Source organism: Melanotaenia boesemani, chromosome 8 (genome assembly GCF_017639745.1).
Source record: "Melanotaenia boesemani isolate fMelBoe1 chromosome 8, fMelBoe1.pri, whole genome shotgun sequence".
NCBI classification, from domain to species: Eukaryota; Metazoa; Chordata; class Actinopteri; order Atheriniformes; family Melanotaeniidae; genus Melanotaenia; species Melanotaenia boesemani.
This window is the reverse complement of record NC_055689.1, coordinates 3235671-3250592: the sequence shown is the minus strand read 5'-3', so window position 1 is coordinate 3250592 and position 14922 is coordinate 3235671. Positions and strand designations below refer to the sequence as shown.

The window sequence follows — 14922 nt, the reverse complement described above, 5'->3', positions numbered from 1 at the left end:
TTTAGTGAAGCTAGAAGCTTATATTTGAAAACATTTTTTATATTTGTTCTTTACATTTGTGCTTTAAATAAGGACAAAGATTTTTCTAAACCTCATTATTGTTGACAATAACTTAAATAACTTTTGTTGTATATTTGTAATGATCAAAAGACAATTTTTAAAATGTATTAAAATGAGCTGCTGATATAATAAATAATGACGTCCCACCAGGAATCAGGATCTGCACATTTATTCTGCAGATAGCACGAGGTACAGTTAAAATGCAGACAGCGGCTCGGTCTCTCCCCGTCTACCTTACAATGGTTTTCCAGCTTAAAAAAAATGAATAAATAAGCTACAATAAAATAAAAAAAGAGAGACTTTCAAGTCATCAGGATACTTTAAACAATATTAAATAAACTAAACATCAACAAGAGTAATACGGAAATAAATAAAAATAATATAGAAGAAAATAAAATGTCCGTATTTCCCGACACATTAACGGATGTTTTTGCCAACTGAAAACTCACTAAGAGACTCAAAAACAGATCAGTAGTTATTTAGTTAAAACAAGCAAGTTTTCATAGTTAGCTTAATAAAGAGAGAGACAGTGTTGCAACGCGTCTTACCCAGAGTCCTCCAATGAGTGGTGACACTTTTTAAAAATATGTATTTATTTTTATTTTATATAGTTATTCAAGGCTGTGCAGCTATTTGCTGAACACATTGACAATCCCCAACAGTTTGTGTCTGTTTTTACATGCTGAAAGATCAAACCAGCAGATAAAGTTAAAAGTTAATAAGAACTCAATAAAACAAGAATAAAAGATCCTCATTAAAGTAAAATCCACATTAAAAACACAAAGCTTTCAATAAAAATAGATTCCCTGATGAACCTTCTTACAAAGTGAATCCACATGGGCTTCAAAAGTCAGCCTCTCATCAAGTGCAGTTCTAAGGTGCTGTAACCTAAATTATTGTTTGTGTGAGCGTGATTATTGCTCAGGTATTTTTGGTTCCTACCCACCACTTGTTTCAGGGGGGAAGACAGAGAGCGTTGTTGTTGTGAGTGATTTTGAAAGAGAGAGAACACGAGGCGCTAAACTGTACCAATGCTGTCCTGCCGTTTTGATCTATTAAAGAAAACCTCAACTGTAGCCCGCCTTCATCCACAGCCTTCAAAGACGGGAGTTTACGCTACCGAGAAGAAAATAAAGTTACAGACTTGAGGTTTCTCAGCTGAAGCGCGAGTGTAGCCACTCCATTCAACACAGGACTGCTGATTCTGGAACTTCCAAACACGGATATGTCCGTGCAGATGAACGCCGTAGAGACAGATATTGCTGCTCTCTGTCTGCATCTCCTGACCATGGTGCTTACTACTCTGCATCCAACATCAGTTCCTTTTGATGAAATTGTTTCTATATTTCACTTTATCAAATAAAGGAGCATTCAATTTATATTTATAAAAATAATAATGCACAAGTAATGCCTATGGATATATAAACATGCTAAGGTGGCTTATTTGCCCACCACACAGTGATGTTGTTGAAAATATACTATTATTATATTTTTCTTATTGTCCCCTTTCTTCTCTAGACTTGGTGCATCATGCTCACACGTTGCTGCAGTGCTTTTTTAAAATAGAGGCTGCAGCTTGGCTGGGCATTACCACCATGACCTGCACCAGTAAACCTTGGGAGTGGGACAACTTTTTCACAACAAAGGTGGAGCCAGCAGAAGTAAGAAACATCAAGTTTTATAATAAGGAGTCAGCTGCCCGTGTTGCTACCAATGCCAGGAAAACAAGCACTATCTGTAAATCCACAGATGAGGAACAACGCACATTTCAAAACGTTTGGCAAAGGACAATACTGCGCCAGTGGCACTTTCTCTTTTCAGAGAGCCAGCTGATGTGTTTAGATACCAGCGGGTTACCCAACCAACTGTGAAGCTGCCACCACCACCGAGAGATTTGTACAGAGAAGAATACGCTCGGCTCTCAGAAGAAGAACTTGCAGCAAAAGCTGCAAATGGAAAAAGGCTATGGTAGATGAGATGACCTCATTCAAGGAAAACAACACTTTTTCTCTAGTACAGTTACCAGAGGTAGACAAACAGTGGGGGAAGGTGGGTTTTCACTCACAAGGAGGATGAAAAAGGAAATGAGATTTACAAGGCAAGGTACCTGGCAAAGGGGTATACTCAGATTGAAAGACTGGACTTTTCTGAGACCTTTTCACCGGTGGCAAACCTGACATCACTAAGGGTACTGATGCAACTAGCAACACAATACAATGGCATACTTACATGCACCTATTGACTATGAGATATGCATGGAACAGCCATAGGGTTTCCATATGAGTTCTGAAAAAGGTGAGGAACTCGTGTGCAGATTGAACAAGTCTATTTATGGTTTAAAACAGTCTGGAAGAAACTGGAATGTCATGCTTCACAACTCCCTAACTAAAAATGGGTTTACACAGAGTCAAGCGGACAACTGTATTTATACAAAACTATCAGATGAAGAGAAAGTAATCTTGCTGGTATGGGTAGATGATATAGCCGTGGCTGCAAGTAGTGAGAAACATTTAAAGGAAGTAAAGGAGAAGCTGAGAGAGCAGTTTAAGATGAAAGATTTAGGACAACTCTCTCATTTCATTGGTATTGACTTCAGTCAAATGACTAGTACTGTTTAAATGAACCAGTCTGGATACACTGAAAGAATCTTGGGTAGATTTTATGATTTTATGAATTACCCTCTAACAGACACATGAAATTGAAGTCATTCACACATTACAGGCTGTGCAGAATTATTAGGCAAGTTGTATTTTTGAGGATTAATTTTATTATAGAACAACAACTATGTTCGCAATGAACACAAAAGACTCATAAATATCAAAGCTGAATATTTTTGGAAGTTGGAGTGGGGCTCTTTTTAGTTTTAGTATCTTAGGAGGATATCTGTGTGTGCAGGTGACTATTACTGTGCATAATTATTAGGCAACTTAACAAAAACCAAATATATACCCATTTCACTTATTTATTTTCACCAGGGAAACCAATATAACAACTCAAAATTTACAAATATACACTTCTGGCATCCAAAAACAAAACAAAAACAAATCAGTGACCAATATAACCACCTTTCTTTGCGAGGACACTCAAAAGCCTGCCATCCATAGATTCTGTCAGTGTCTTGATCTGTTCACGATCAACATTGCGTGCAGCAGCAACCACAGCCTCCCAGACACTGTTCAGAGAGGTGTACTGTTTTCGCTCCTTGTAGATCTCACATTTGGTGAGGGACCACAGGTTCTCTATGGAGTTAAGATCAGGTGAACAAGGAGGCCATGTCATTATTTTTTCTTCTTTTAGACCTTTTCTGGCCAGCCACACAGTGGAGTACTTGGATGCGTGTGATGGAGCATTGTCCTGCATGAACATCATGTTTTTCTTGAACGATGCTGACTTCTTCCTGTACCACTGCTTGAAGAAGGTGTCTTCCAGAAACTGGCAGTAGGACTGGGAGTTGAGCTTGACTCCATCCTCAACCCGAAAATTCCCCACAAGCTCATCTTTGATGATACCAGCCCATACCAGTATCCCACCTCCACCTTGCTGGCGTCTGAGTCGGAGTGGAGCTCTCTGCCCTGTACTGATCCAGCCACGGGCCCATCCATCTGGCCCATCAAGACTCACTCTCATTTCATCAGTCCATAAAACCTTAGAAAAATCAGTCTTATGATATTTCTTGGCCCAGTCTTGACGTTTTATCTTGTGTGTCTTGTTCAGTGGTGGTCGTTTTTCAGCCTTCCTTACCTTGGCCATGTCCCTGAGTATTGCACACCTTGTGCTTCTTGGCATTCCAGTGATGTTGCAGCTCTGAAATATGGCAAAACTGGTGGCCAATGACATCTTGGCAGCTTCACGCTTGATTTTCCTCAGTTCATGGGCAGTTATTTTGCGCCTTGTTTTTTCAACACGCTTCTTGCGACCCTGTTGACTATTTTAAATGAAATGCTTGATTGTTTGATGATCATGCCTCAAAAGCTTGGCAATTTTAAGAGTGCTGAATCCCTCTGCAAGACATCTCACTATTTTTCACTTTTCAGAGTCTGTCAAATCTCTCTTCTGACCCATTTTGCCAAAGGAATGGAAGTTGCCTAATAATTATGCACACCTGATATAGGGTGTTGATGTCATTAGACCACACCCCTTCTCATTACAGAGATGCACATCACCTGATATGCTTAATTGGTAGTAGGCTTTCAAGCCTGTACCGGTTGGAGTAGAACAACATGCGTAAAGAGGATGATGTGATCAAAATACTCATTTGCCTAATAATTCTGCACACACATTATACTGAAACCTCTCATATATCATACTGAAGTCATTCACACATTAAAGTAAAACCTCTCATACACTATACTGAAATGCTCTTAAACACTTTACAGAAATCATTCACATAATATAATGAAATGTCTGAAATTGCATTTCACTAATATGTATGAAAGGAATTCTACTAGTGTGTGTGAGAGCGAATTTCACTTGAAAAGGAAGTCATTTCAGTTAAAACGGAAGTCACGTAGCTGAAAAAAAGGAGCGTGTTTTGTTTTAAAACTGAAGAAGAAGAAGGAGGAGACTATGGTTACAAGAGATTTTATAAAGATTTATGCTGTACAGATGTCTGCTCAGCAGCCTGGAAGCCATCTAAGTTACTGCCTTACTGAATACATTACTGGCCTCAGCAGAGACGATTAGAAACCTGTCTAACACATAAGCCGGACAACCAACAGTAGCAGAGGACACACTAACTAGTTACCTAGCATCGCTCTTTCCATCCCACCAACAAAACCATGTGTTGGCCGTTTCTTCCAGATCTTTTCCATTAAGGAGAGAATGTGAACCTCGTTATCAAGCACAGCATTGCTTCACTAAGTGGACATCAGGCATGAGGAGAAAAAGGTAAATATTATTTACTTTTTAGGCTCTTAATGTACTACTGCTGCTAATTACATTTCCACATTCAGACCTGTACAAACATGAACTTATCTGGACACGGTGATTTTAGTACTTCTCCTGAGTTTATTGGTCCTACTTGTGGAGTGGAAAGAGATGTTATTATCGTGTACTGTATGAACAGATCATTCCGTTGATATGTCGAGCGCAGTTTCATTGTCGAGGTCTTTCGCTTCGAACTTCGTCCCCTAAATTCTCATAATATAATATAATATAATATAATATAATATAATATAATATAATATAATATAATATAATATTCATGCTGTTCCTACCTGTCTTAAGAATGACTAATTACATTAGAATAAACAAATCCTGACCTTCTCTTTTTTTTAAAGTAATATCAAGAAAAACAATGTTATCCAAATAGCTGTAATTACAGCTGTAAAATTGTTTAATTCTCTCAGGAACTTCCTTCGTGTCAAAAGCATTTTAAGTGTCCATGCAGTGAATGTTTTTAACTTATCAGGTTGCTCTTCTGAAGTTGTGGGTTTTGTGTGACATTCTGTTAGTGGTCCCTGACTTAACATGAACTGGTTGTTTTCATGTGTTTCAGAGCCAGGGATCAGCAGCACGACCATTTCAACAAGGACATAATACTGCTTCCCAACCCTACATGGGATATAGTTTGTAAACAAGGGCCAAAACAATGGTTGCACGCACACAGACATATTCTTAGTGCTTTTGAATTCCACAAGGCTTGGGACTACCAGACTGTTATAAAATGCATCAGGGAAGGCTTTGGTCACCACCTTCCAGAAGATGTTAGGTTTATGTCCATTTTTTTACAACATAAAAAAACATATAATGTATTTGTGATCAAATCTACAGTTCCGCCTCAAATCCCCATTAAAAAAAAGACCATGTAGGCTTCTGTAAAACGTATATGTTGCTGCATTACATCTATCTTTTTTGTAGCCTCCAGTTTCTCATGGCTTGTGGAAATAAGTTGGTGTCTCCTAAGCTCCAGGAAAGTCAGGAGCTGAATGGCATGCTAATCCACAAGGTTTATGAAACAAAAGCCCTATATGTTAGACCATCAAAGACCCTTCTAGTAAGTAACATTATTTTCTTAACTATGTAAGTAATTATCCTTGAAACAGTGTAATTGTCTTAAGAAATTATATAAATATTATCACATGTAGTATTGCAACACCTATTAAACGACAAGAATGATTTAATTGCAATCAGAACAAGGATAATACAAAATTTTTTTTACACAAGTACTGCTTTTTAACATGGTTGTTTACAGTAATTTAATTGTTGTTCAGTTGTTTGTCCTCTGCCAGCCACCGTACAAAGCTGAGCCCCGCTCCCCAGTTGTACTTCCACATTCCCCATTAACACACCGTAGCATTTAAGCGCCCCAATAGCCAGGTACAGGTAAGCTGTGCTCCTGCTGCTTCATTGTTTCGGCTCTGTCACTGTTGCTGCCGTTAGCCTGACGCTGTCTGATACAGCCTCTGTTACCTCTTGGGTGGTGTCTACTGGTGGAAGGACCACACCAAGTTTTTTTTTGTTTTTAGAAGCCGTAGGCCACTGCTGTTTCTATTTGGGTCTATTTTTGGTTCAATTTAAGTTATATTGTGTTTTTCTTAGGTCTAGTACCTAGCGCTGCATTTCATATTTGTCTTATTTTCTTTCAATTAGTCTTTTTTTTATTTTTAGAGCCCTTCTCTCCTTTAAAACACTATGTGATTTTATTTTAATATTGTGCTCCTTTTTGCTGCAGGGTCTGGTCCGAGCGTGGCTGCCCGGGAAGGTGGAGGGTTTGGTGATAGAGTCTCTCACTCCTTGCGTGACGTGGTATTTTTGCACACCCCTCACTTATTTTGCATGCTTTTGTTGTCCTTATCGTTTGCTGGATGTGTGTGTGTGTGTGTGTGTCTTACACGGAGCGTAGTACTCTGTTCCATAGACAACTGCGGCCTCTCACCGCGTGCACCCGCGGCCAGTCAGCCCCCTGGCATTTGCTAACTTGGTGAGCACATTGTCCTAATAGTTTCTTTTTCTTTCCATACATTTTTAGAATTAAACTTAATCGTTCTTTTAGTGATACATTTGTTTGTTGTAAATAAATTTGGTTAAACTTAGTTCTTTTAGTCTCTGTCTCTCTTTGACCACCATCTGCAGTTATACATTCACATGGGTCCTAAGTTATTGGGCTCGGTTACACAATGTTTACTTTTGTTTAAAATTTTTGGTCTTCTTACTTTCTCTTTAAAAGACTAAATGTGAAAAAAAGAGTCTACTCATATCCCTCCTGAATCAACCTCAGCCATTGCTACAACTGCTAATGATAGTGATGATGACCTTTTTGAAGTTGATGCTTCACACAACCACACAAGCCCAAGCAGCCGTATCACCACAAGAGCTGTTACAAGCTCAAGAAGTCACAATGAAGATGGTAATCCTGGCACTAGAAGCCACTATGATGATGGCTATGGAAGTAACCCCACTGTTAGCAGTGCTGTTAAAAGAAAAAGAGTAATGGAGTTAAATGATGGAAACTGTGACAATCGTGGCCACAGTGCAGGAACAAGTGGTCATGATGGCGGGCGAGGGAACTGTACAAGTAGAGATGACCAGCCAGCACAAGTAGCCATGGTGAAAGACACTATGCAATAAATGATGGTGGAGCAGTCACAAGCGGCTATGATGGTGGCAACTCTGCGAGTAGTGACAACAACCCAAGCGCTAGGAGTCATGATGAAGACTACTCTTCATATTTAACACTTACTTGTCTGTCTGATGACTTTTCTGAGGATGAGGACCTCAATCTAGCTATAATGGCTAGTTTGGAGAGTCGAAGGTGAGGAGCACTCCCATAATAATGAAAGATACATGAATATAAACAAATGGCTTGTTTTTTGTCTTTTATCAGGCTGTTATTATTATTTTGTACATTCAGCTTGAGTTTAACTCAAGTTTTCCAGTATCATCAAACTAGTTTACTTTTAATTGAGGTTGATCATTATGGTGGCTCACAGACGTAACCTGATCACAGGAGTTCACTCTTAAAGGCTCAAATAAGAACATTTCACCAGCAAAATAATGAATAGTCAGATTACCAGTTAAATGTTATAATTGGTCATGGAAATGACCACGGACCTAAAATTTACATATACTACGTATACTTCAGTTCATGTTTCCAGTTGGTTGAGTCAAACATTTGCCTATTACTAATCCATATCTGCATCTTTTTACTTGTTTTTAATGTTGTTATATTGCTGATCATATTCTTTTTTTTAATTGTTTATTGTTCTGTAGTCAAACTAAATTCATCATAATACATTGCTGTTAAATGTCATTCTACATTATGTTTGTGGTTCAAAGTTTGCTGATATTATTTTTAATTTTCAGCTCCACAACTTTTTGAAACAAGTGCTGATAGCTTGATAAGATAGCTCATGTTTCAAAGTGTCATTTTACAGCATGATATGTGATGCTGGTTGTATATTTATTTAAGCATATAATCACAAAAGAGCCAGAGCTTGTCTATCTTTCCTTATTTTACTGACCCCTGATCTTTGTATTAATATGACATATTTTGGGTTCATTGATTATGATCACCGATAGCAAAAAGTCTGAGTTGTTTTTAAAAGTTTGTATGCACTATGCTTCTGAACCCTCATTCTTTTTTTTCTATTACTTCTTCTTTTTTTAATATCTGCAGTGCAGAAAAGATCCCAGTTCAAGAGATACTTCTGGAACTTTTTTCTACTTCCGGCCCTCGACGAAGGCAGACGCTTTTTCTTCTCTCGCCCTCCTCTCCACTCTGCCCTGCTACTTGTCCTGTCATCTCTAAACCTCTCTTTGCATTTCTGTTTTGAATCTAGAATCTAGAACCATGGATTTAATCAGCTGGTCCCTAAATGCAATCGACCAAATTTATTTGAACCGGAAAACAGGCGTAGAGGAGCCTGCTTGTCCTGGTGGAACGTTTTCGGCTGGATATGTGATGGATTTCTGGGGAGTGTGGAAAGTCATGTGCCTGTCAATTTTGTCTGTCGAGGATGCTGAGAACATCTACACATTCGGATTCATGATAACTGGGTTTCTGCTGTTTGGAGCGGGCAGTTTTCTGGCATAGTGCAAAATTCAGACACTGTTGGCGGCCACTGGCAAGCTGCCGGATTTCTGTGCCGGTGTGTGTCGAGCTATGAACAATCAGACTTTGGCGTTGCAGGAGCTAAATTGTAAACTGGAGGCTAGCCTAGCCTCATCTTATTCCCCCTCATGTTATCTTCTAGCTCAGAATGGCAAGCTGGTTGCGATTCCGGAGCTCGTATGCGGGGTGGACACCAATTTGGAGAAGTTGTCGGCTCGGCTGGATGGAAATTGACCCATAAATTTGGATGATTTAGAGTCACCAGTGGGAACACTGAGAGACTCAAGGCAGACGAAACAGCTCTGGCCTGAAACTTAAACACAGGCTGTTATCTGATTCGGCTCCCTGTACTGGCCTTGGATGGCTGGTTACAAAGTTCTCCTGGAAGGTTATGTTGATGGATGCTCAGTCCCCCCCACCCTCCCCCCACTCTCCTCTTGGGCGGTGGACTTTTCCTGGATCAGCTCCCAAGGACGCCCCACTATCATCTGGTGGCAGAGACTGGAGAAAGGAACTGGGAGAAAGTTCACAGGCTCACTTACTGCACACATGCACACACCACACTCACATACACCACTACAGACCAAGGTTATAATAGTTTTGGATTTTTTATTAGTTTTAGTTTTTATTACGTTTTGACTTTTTATTTTCAAATTCAGTTAGTTTTAATTAGTTTTTAGAGCAAATTTTCTACTTTTTATTAGTTTTCGTTTTTTAAAAAATGCTTAGTTTTAGTTTAGCTTTTATTAGTTTTAGTGTTAGTTTTAGTTTTTTGTTTGTTTTTTCGAAATTAGAGTATTAGCCAAGTGCAAAATTCAAAATAATCAGAATAAGCACTGTATAATAAAAACTTAAGATACACTTTTTAAAAACTGTATCAGGAGGAAACATGAACAGCCAACGACAAATTAAAGACAACAGCCCATAAGACAGAAGCCTTAAATAAAAAAAAAAAAATGTGTGCAATGCTACTTCTGAGATAGTGTGCTAGGTAAAAATAAACATAATCAGCGTACTAAAGACACACATCAACATAACATGAATCCATTCAAGAGACAATTCTACTATTCTATTCTATTCTACAGTCATTTAGCAGACGCTTTTATCCAAAGCGACTTACATTTGAGAGCAAGAACAACACAAGCATGAATTCAAACAAGATGGGACGTCATAATTAAGTGTCAGACCACTTTTGAGTCCAGTTGGACCTAGGTGCTGTCATGTAGTGCTAGTGCAGTGAATTAATTTTTTTTTTTTTTTTTTTGTAGTCATTTTAAGTAAATACAGGATCACGATTCATTAGTTTCACAGACCTTGGCAGCCAGGAGTCTAAAGAAGATAAATCTGACTCATCATGAACAACCTGAAAAACCCAACAAACTCTAGACCAGAGGTTTCATTCATTCAGATGAAACAATTCACCATTAACTACATAAAGAATTGAACTAAAGGTGCAGCAGCTTTAGTACAAATCACTGCATCTGTTTAACAGTACAAGACCTCACATGTTATACTGGACATGATAAAACTGTAAATATTTTACACACTGAATCTAACGTGTCTGGTAGAACACAGAGCCAGCAGCTGGTTAAGATACTCCTCTATCAGCTGGATGCTGATGTGCTTTTCTTTTTAGAATTAAAAGTTTAGTTTCCCAGAAAGACCAGGAGAAAATCATCCATGAATCCATCTCCTGGCTGGATTACTGGTCTTTTAACAGGACTTCCTAAAAAGAGCATCAAACATCTGCAGCTCATCCAGAACGCTGCTGCTAGAGTTTTAACCAGGACTAAGAGATCTGAACACATCACACCAGTTTTAACATCTTTACACTGGCTTCCAGTCAGTCACAGAATAGATTTTAAAACCCTTCTGATCATTTACAAATCCCAGAATGGTTTAGGCCCAGAATACATCTGTGATATGTTCAGAGAATATAAACCTAGCAGAGCTCTTAGATCCAAAGACTCTGGTCAACTAGTCCAGGCCAGAGTCCAGACCAGAGTCCAGACTAAACATGGAGAAGCAGCATTTAGCTGTTATGCTGCAAACAAGTCGAACAAACTGCCAGTGGAGATTAAACTTTCACCAAATGTAGACATTTTTAAATCCAGGTTAAAAACATTTCTTTTCTCATGCACCTATACATGAAATCTACATGGAAACTTTTTAACTTGTCTTGCTTTTAATCATTTTAATGTAATTTATTATTTTATTGTGATTCTTGCTATGTGCTGCTGCCTTTTATTATTTCTTAATATCTGTGATGTCCGATTCTCCAGCACCTGTTCAACACCAGCCTGAGCCAGAAAAGAATCCCGGTGCTGTGGAAAACATCCTGCCTTGTTCCAGTGCCTAAAAAACAACAACCAGCTGAACCAAAAGACTACAGACCAGTCGCCCTGACATCTCACGTCATGAAAGTCCTGGAGAGACTCTTACTGGCTCACCTCAGCAAGCAGGTGAACACCTTTCAGGACCCATTACAGTTTGCATACCGTAATGGGCTTGGGGTTGAAGATGCCATCATATACCTGCTTCAGAGAGCCCACTCTCATCTGGACCAGTCAGGCAGCACTTTGAGGGTCATGTTCTTTGATTTCTCAAGTGCTTTTAATACGATTCAGCCTGCTCTGCTGTGTGAGAAGCTGCAGAAATTCCAGGTGGATCCCTCCACAACCACCTGGATTTACGACTACCTCACAAACAGACCACAGTTTGTGAGACTGAAAGGTTGTGTGTCTGAGATGGTGGTCAGCTGCACTGGAACACCACAAGGGACTGTACTTTCACCATTTCTATTCACGCTGTACACCTCAGACTTCCAGTACAACTCTGAGTTCTGTCATCTGCAGAAATACTCTGATGACTCAGCAGTTGTTGGGTGTATCAGTGATGGACAAGAAGCAGAGTACAGAGAACTGGTCGGTCAGTTTGTGAAATGGTGCGGTGACAATCATCTCATCTTGAATACCAAGAAAACAAAGGAGATGATTGTTGACTTCAGGAGGAACAAGAACACACATAGAAGTGTTTCCATCATGGGAGAGGAGGTGGAGGTGGTGGAGGAATACAAGTACCTTGGAGTTCAGCTGGACAACAGACTTGAGTGGAAAAGCAACACTGAGTACATTTACAAGAAAGGTCAGAGCAGACTCTACTTCTTAAGGAAGCTGAGATCTTTTAACGTCTGCACCAAAATGTTGCAAATGTTCTACAGGTCTGTTGTTGAAAGTGCAATCAGCTTTGCAGCAATCTGCTGGGGCAGCGGCATCAGAACCAGAGACTTGAAAAGAATTAACAAACTGATCAAGAAAGCCGGTTCTGTGCTTGGAGTAACTCTGGAGCCGCTGGAGTTGATCATCAAAAAAAGAATTCTGTACAAGCTGACGAAGATAATGGAAGATCCTTCACACCCTCTACACAACGCCATGACGAAACAACAGAGTGTGTTCAGTGGGAGGCTTGTTCAAGTCCGATGCAAGACAGAGAGATACAGAAGATCCTTCCTTCCAGCAGCTATCAGGCTGAAGAACAAAGCCCTTAATTAATTAATGTGATTGTTTTACTAAAAAATTACTACTACTACAATATTGAATTTCCCTTTGGGATTAATAAAGTATTTTTCATTTCATTTCATTTCATTTCATTCATTCATTTCATTTCATTCATTTCATGCTTTTGTTTTATGTAAAGCACTTTGAATTGTCCTGTACATGAAATGTGCTGTACAAATAAACTGCCTTTCCTTCTATACTAAACATACATAACCTGCTGTCCAACACTGTAAACAAAAACTAATTTAAGCCTCTAAAATTCAGCTTTTCAAGATTTTGCGTTTGACTGTGTGTGTAGGTCTGTTTGCGTATGTGTGTGCGTGTGCGAGACTTTGTGTGTGTGTAACTGACAGTGTGTCTGTGACCATAGACATAATAAAGGATAGACGCCGCATTAACTATTGGAGCGCGAGAAATGCGGCCGCCATATTGGACCAGTAGCTAATCAGATAGTACGCAGCCAGAGTATTGTGCAGCATATTCCTGTTCGAATTTGTGGACCGTCGAAAACAGGGCACGTGGGATTACTTTTTACAAGTAAGTTTGAATACTACTATTGGTCATATAGTGTGAATTGAACATTACTGTGCTGTATTTATGCCCATCAGTGAAATCGTAGCTAGCTTGGTAGGCTATGTTTAGTGCCGATGTTCACGTGGTATCAACTGAGACCACATAAATCATAGCAATGCCTTAGATTACAACTGACACAACTGTAGAAATTTAACCAATATTACTAGTATATCATATTGACAAGCACTGGTTTCACAGCCTGTGTTATTCACATATATTTCACCATCAGTAAGCCACTCTTCATGACTCAGTCCCACCCCATTTACTTGAAAATGCAGACAACTGAATATCTGAAAAGTTTCCAAATAGGTTTAATCACAAGTTTAACAGGGTTGGTTCATTATAGTTTTGCATCACAATAGTAGTTTTGTTAAAGAAATATTGTAAGATGTTAGAAGGAAACAAATAAGCTTGACCATATTTGTGAAATGTTATTGTGCAGTGTCCCTAGTTTCCCGTTTTCATTTGTTAGGTTTCCCAAAGACAGAAACTTGAGGAAGAAATGGGAAGTGGCTTTGAGGAGGGAAGGATTCACTGTCAGTGTTTTCTCTGTGCTTTGTACCGAGCATTTTAAGCCAGGAGACTTTGATAGGACAGGTCAGATTGTCCGACTCAGAGACGGTGTTATTCCATCCATCTTCTTATTCCCAGTTCATCTCCAAAAAGTAGGTGTATAACTGATTTATAAATGTAAATCACCGGGCAGGGTGAGATATTCTTTTTAACTATTATGCTTCTTCCTTTTAGCTGGAAAAGCTTAGGACAACAAATACGTCCAGAAGAGCTGACGAGAACGTGTCTGTGGCCTTTCAGGATGAGCCAACAACTGAAACCTCTCAACCACAACCTCAGCCTGATGAGGTGAGTATTTTACTGTTTACATCATGTCGTCATGGCCCTGGAGATATAACGGCAGCATATCACATATTATGGTCCTGCTGCCACTCACAAATAAACCCATTCATTCACAATTAAATACTATTTAAACATGCATTCCTGGCACACACCCACACACACACACACACACACACACACACACACACACACACACACACACACACACACACACACACACACACACACACACACACACAGTATTGGCAATGACTTTCACAGGTGAAGACTATAAGAAATAATGTGGGCCATACACTTGTGGTGTCAATGTGATGTGTGTGGAGTTAAATATCACTCAAACCATGTTCATTCATCCCTGTAGGATCACAGTTACGCTCTGCCTGCTTCTCCCACTGCTCTTAAGAGAAGACTTGAGGAAACTCAAGCAAGGATGGAAAGCCTGGCGAGAGACAAAAAGACGCCGTGGCCAGAGAAAAGAGGGCAAATAGGGCAGTAAAGTCTCTTTTGGAGGATTTGAGGGAAAAGAACCTCATTAATGAAGAGCTCAAAGAGAGGCTTGAATTTTACTCAGGAAAACACAATTAGCTCTTTAAAATTCATGCAGATGTTTTTATTTATTTATTTATTTTTTTTACCTTTTTCACAGTCTTAAACTCTTTAGTTATTATCTAAAGGGGATTTGCCAATTTTTGCTAATATAATTTCAGACCTTCAGCTCGACTTTATGGCAAAGCAGGGCATGACATGAGCTCCATGTCGCACTGTTCCCTTGTGCATCGAGTTCCTAAGATGCTGCATTCTCTATATCAGCTTGATATTATGTCA

General features: G+C 39.3%; 1 long non-coding RNA gene and 1 pseudogene across 1 annotated transcript; both read left to right on the top strand.

Annotated features, from left to right (window-relative positions):
- Window positions 1-4810: 4810 nt before the first annotated feature.
- Window positions 4811-6049, top strand: LOC121643976. Its single transcript, XR_006011206.1, has 3 exons — window positions 4811-4947; window positions 5558-5770; window positions 5920-6049. It is a non-coding gene; the product is annotated as an uncharacterized LOC121643976 (long non-coding RNA).
- A 1741-nt stretch (window positions 6050-7790) lies between these two features.
- On the top strand, window positions 7791-14845 carry LOC121644306 (annotated as a pseudogene).
- Window positions 14846-14922: the final 77 nt, after the last annotated feature.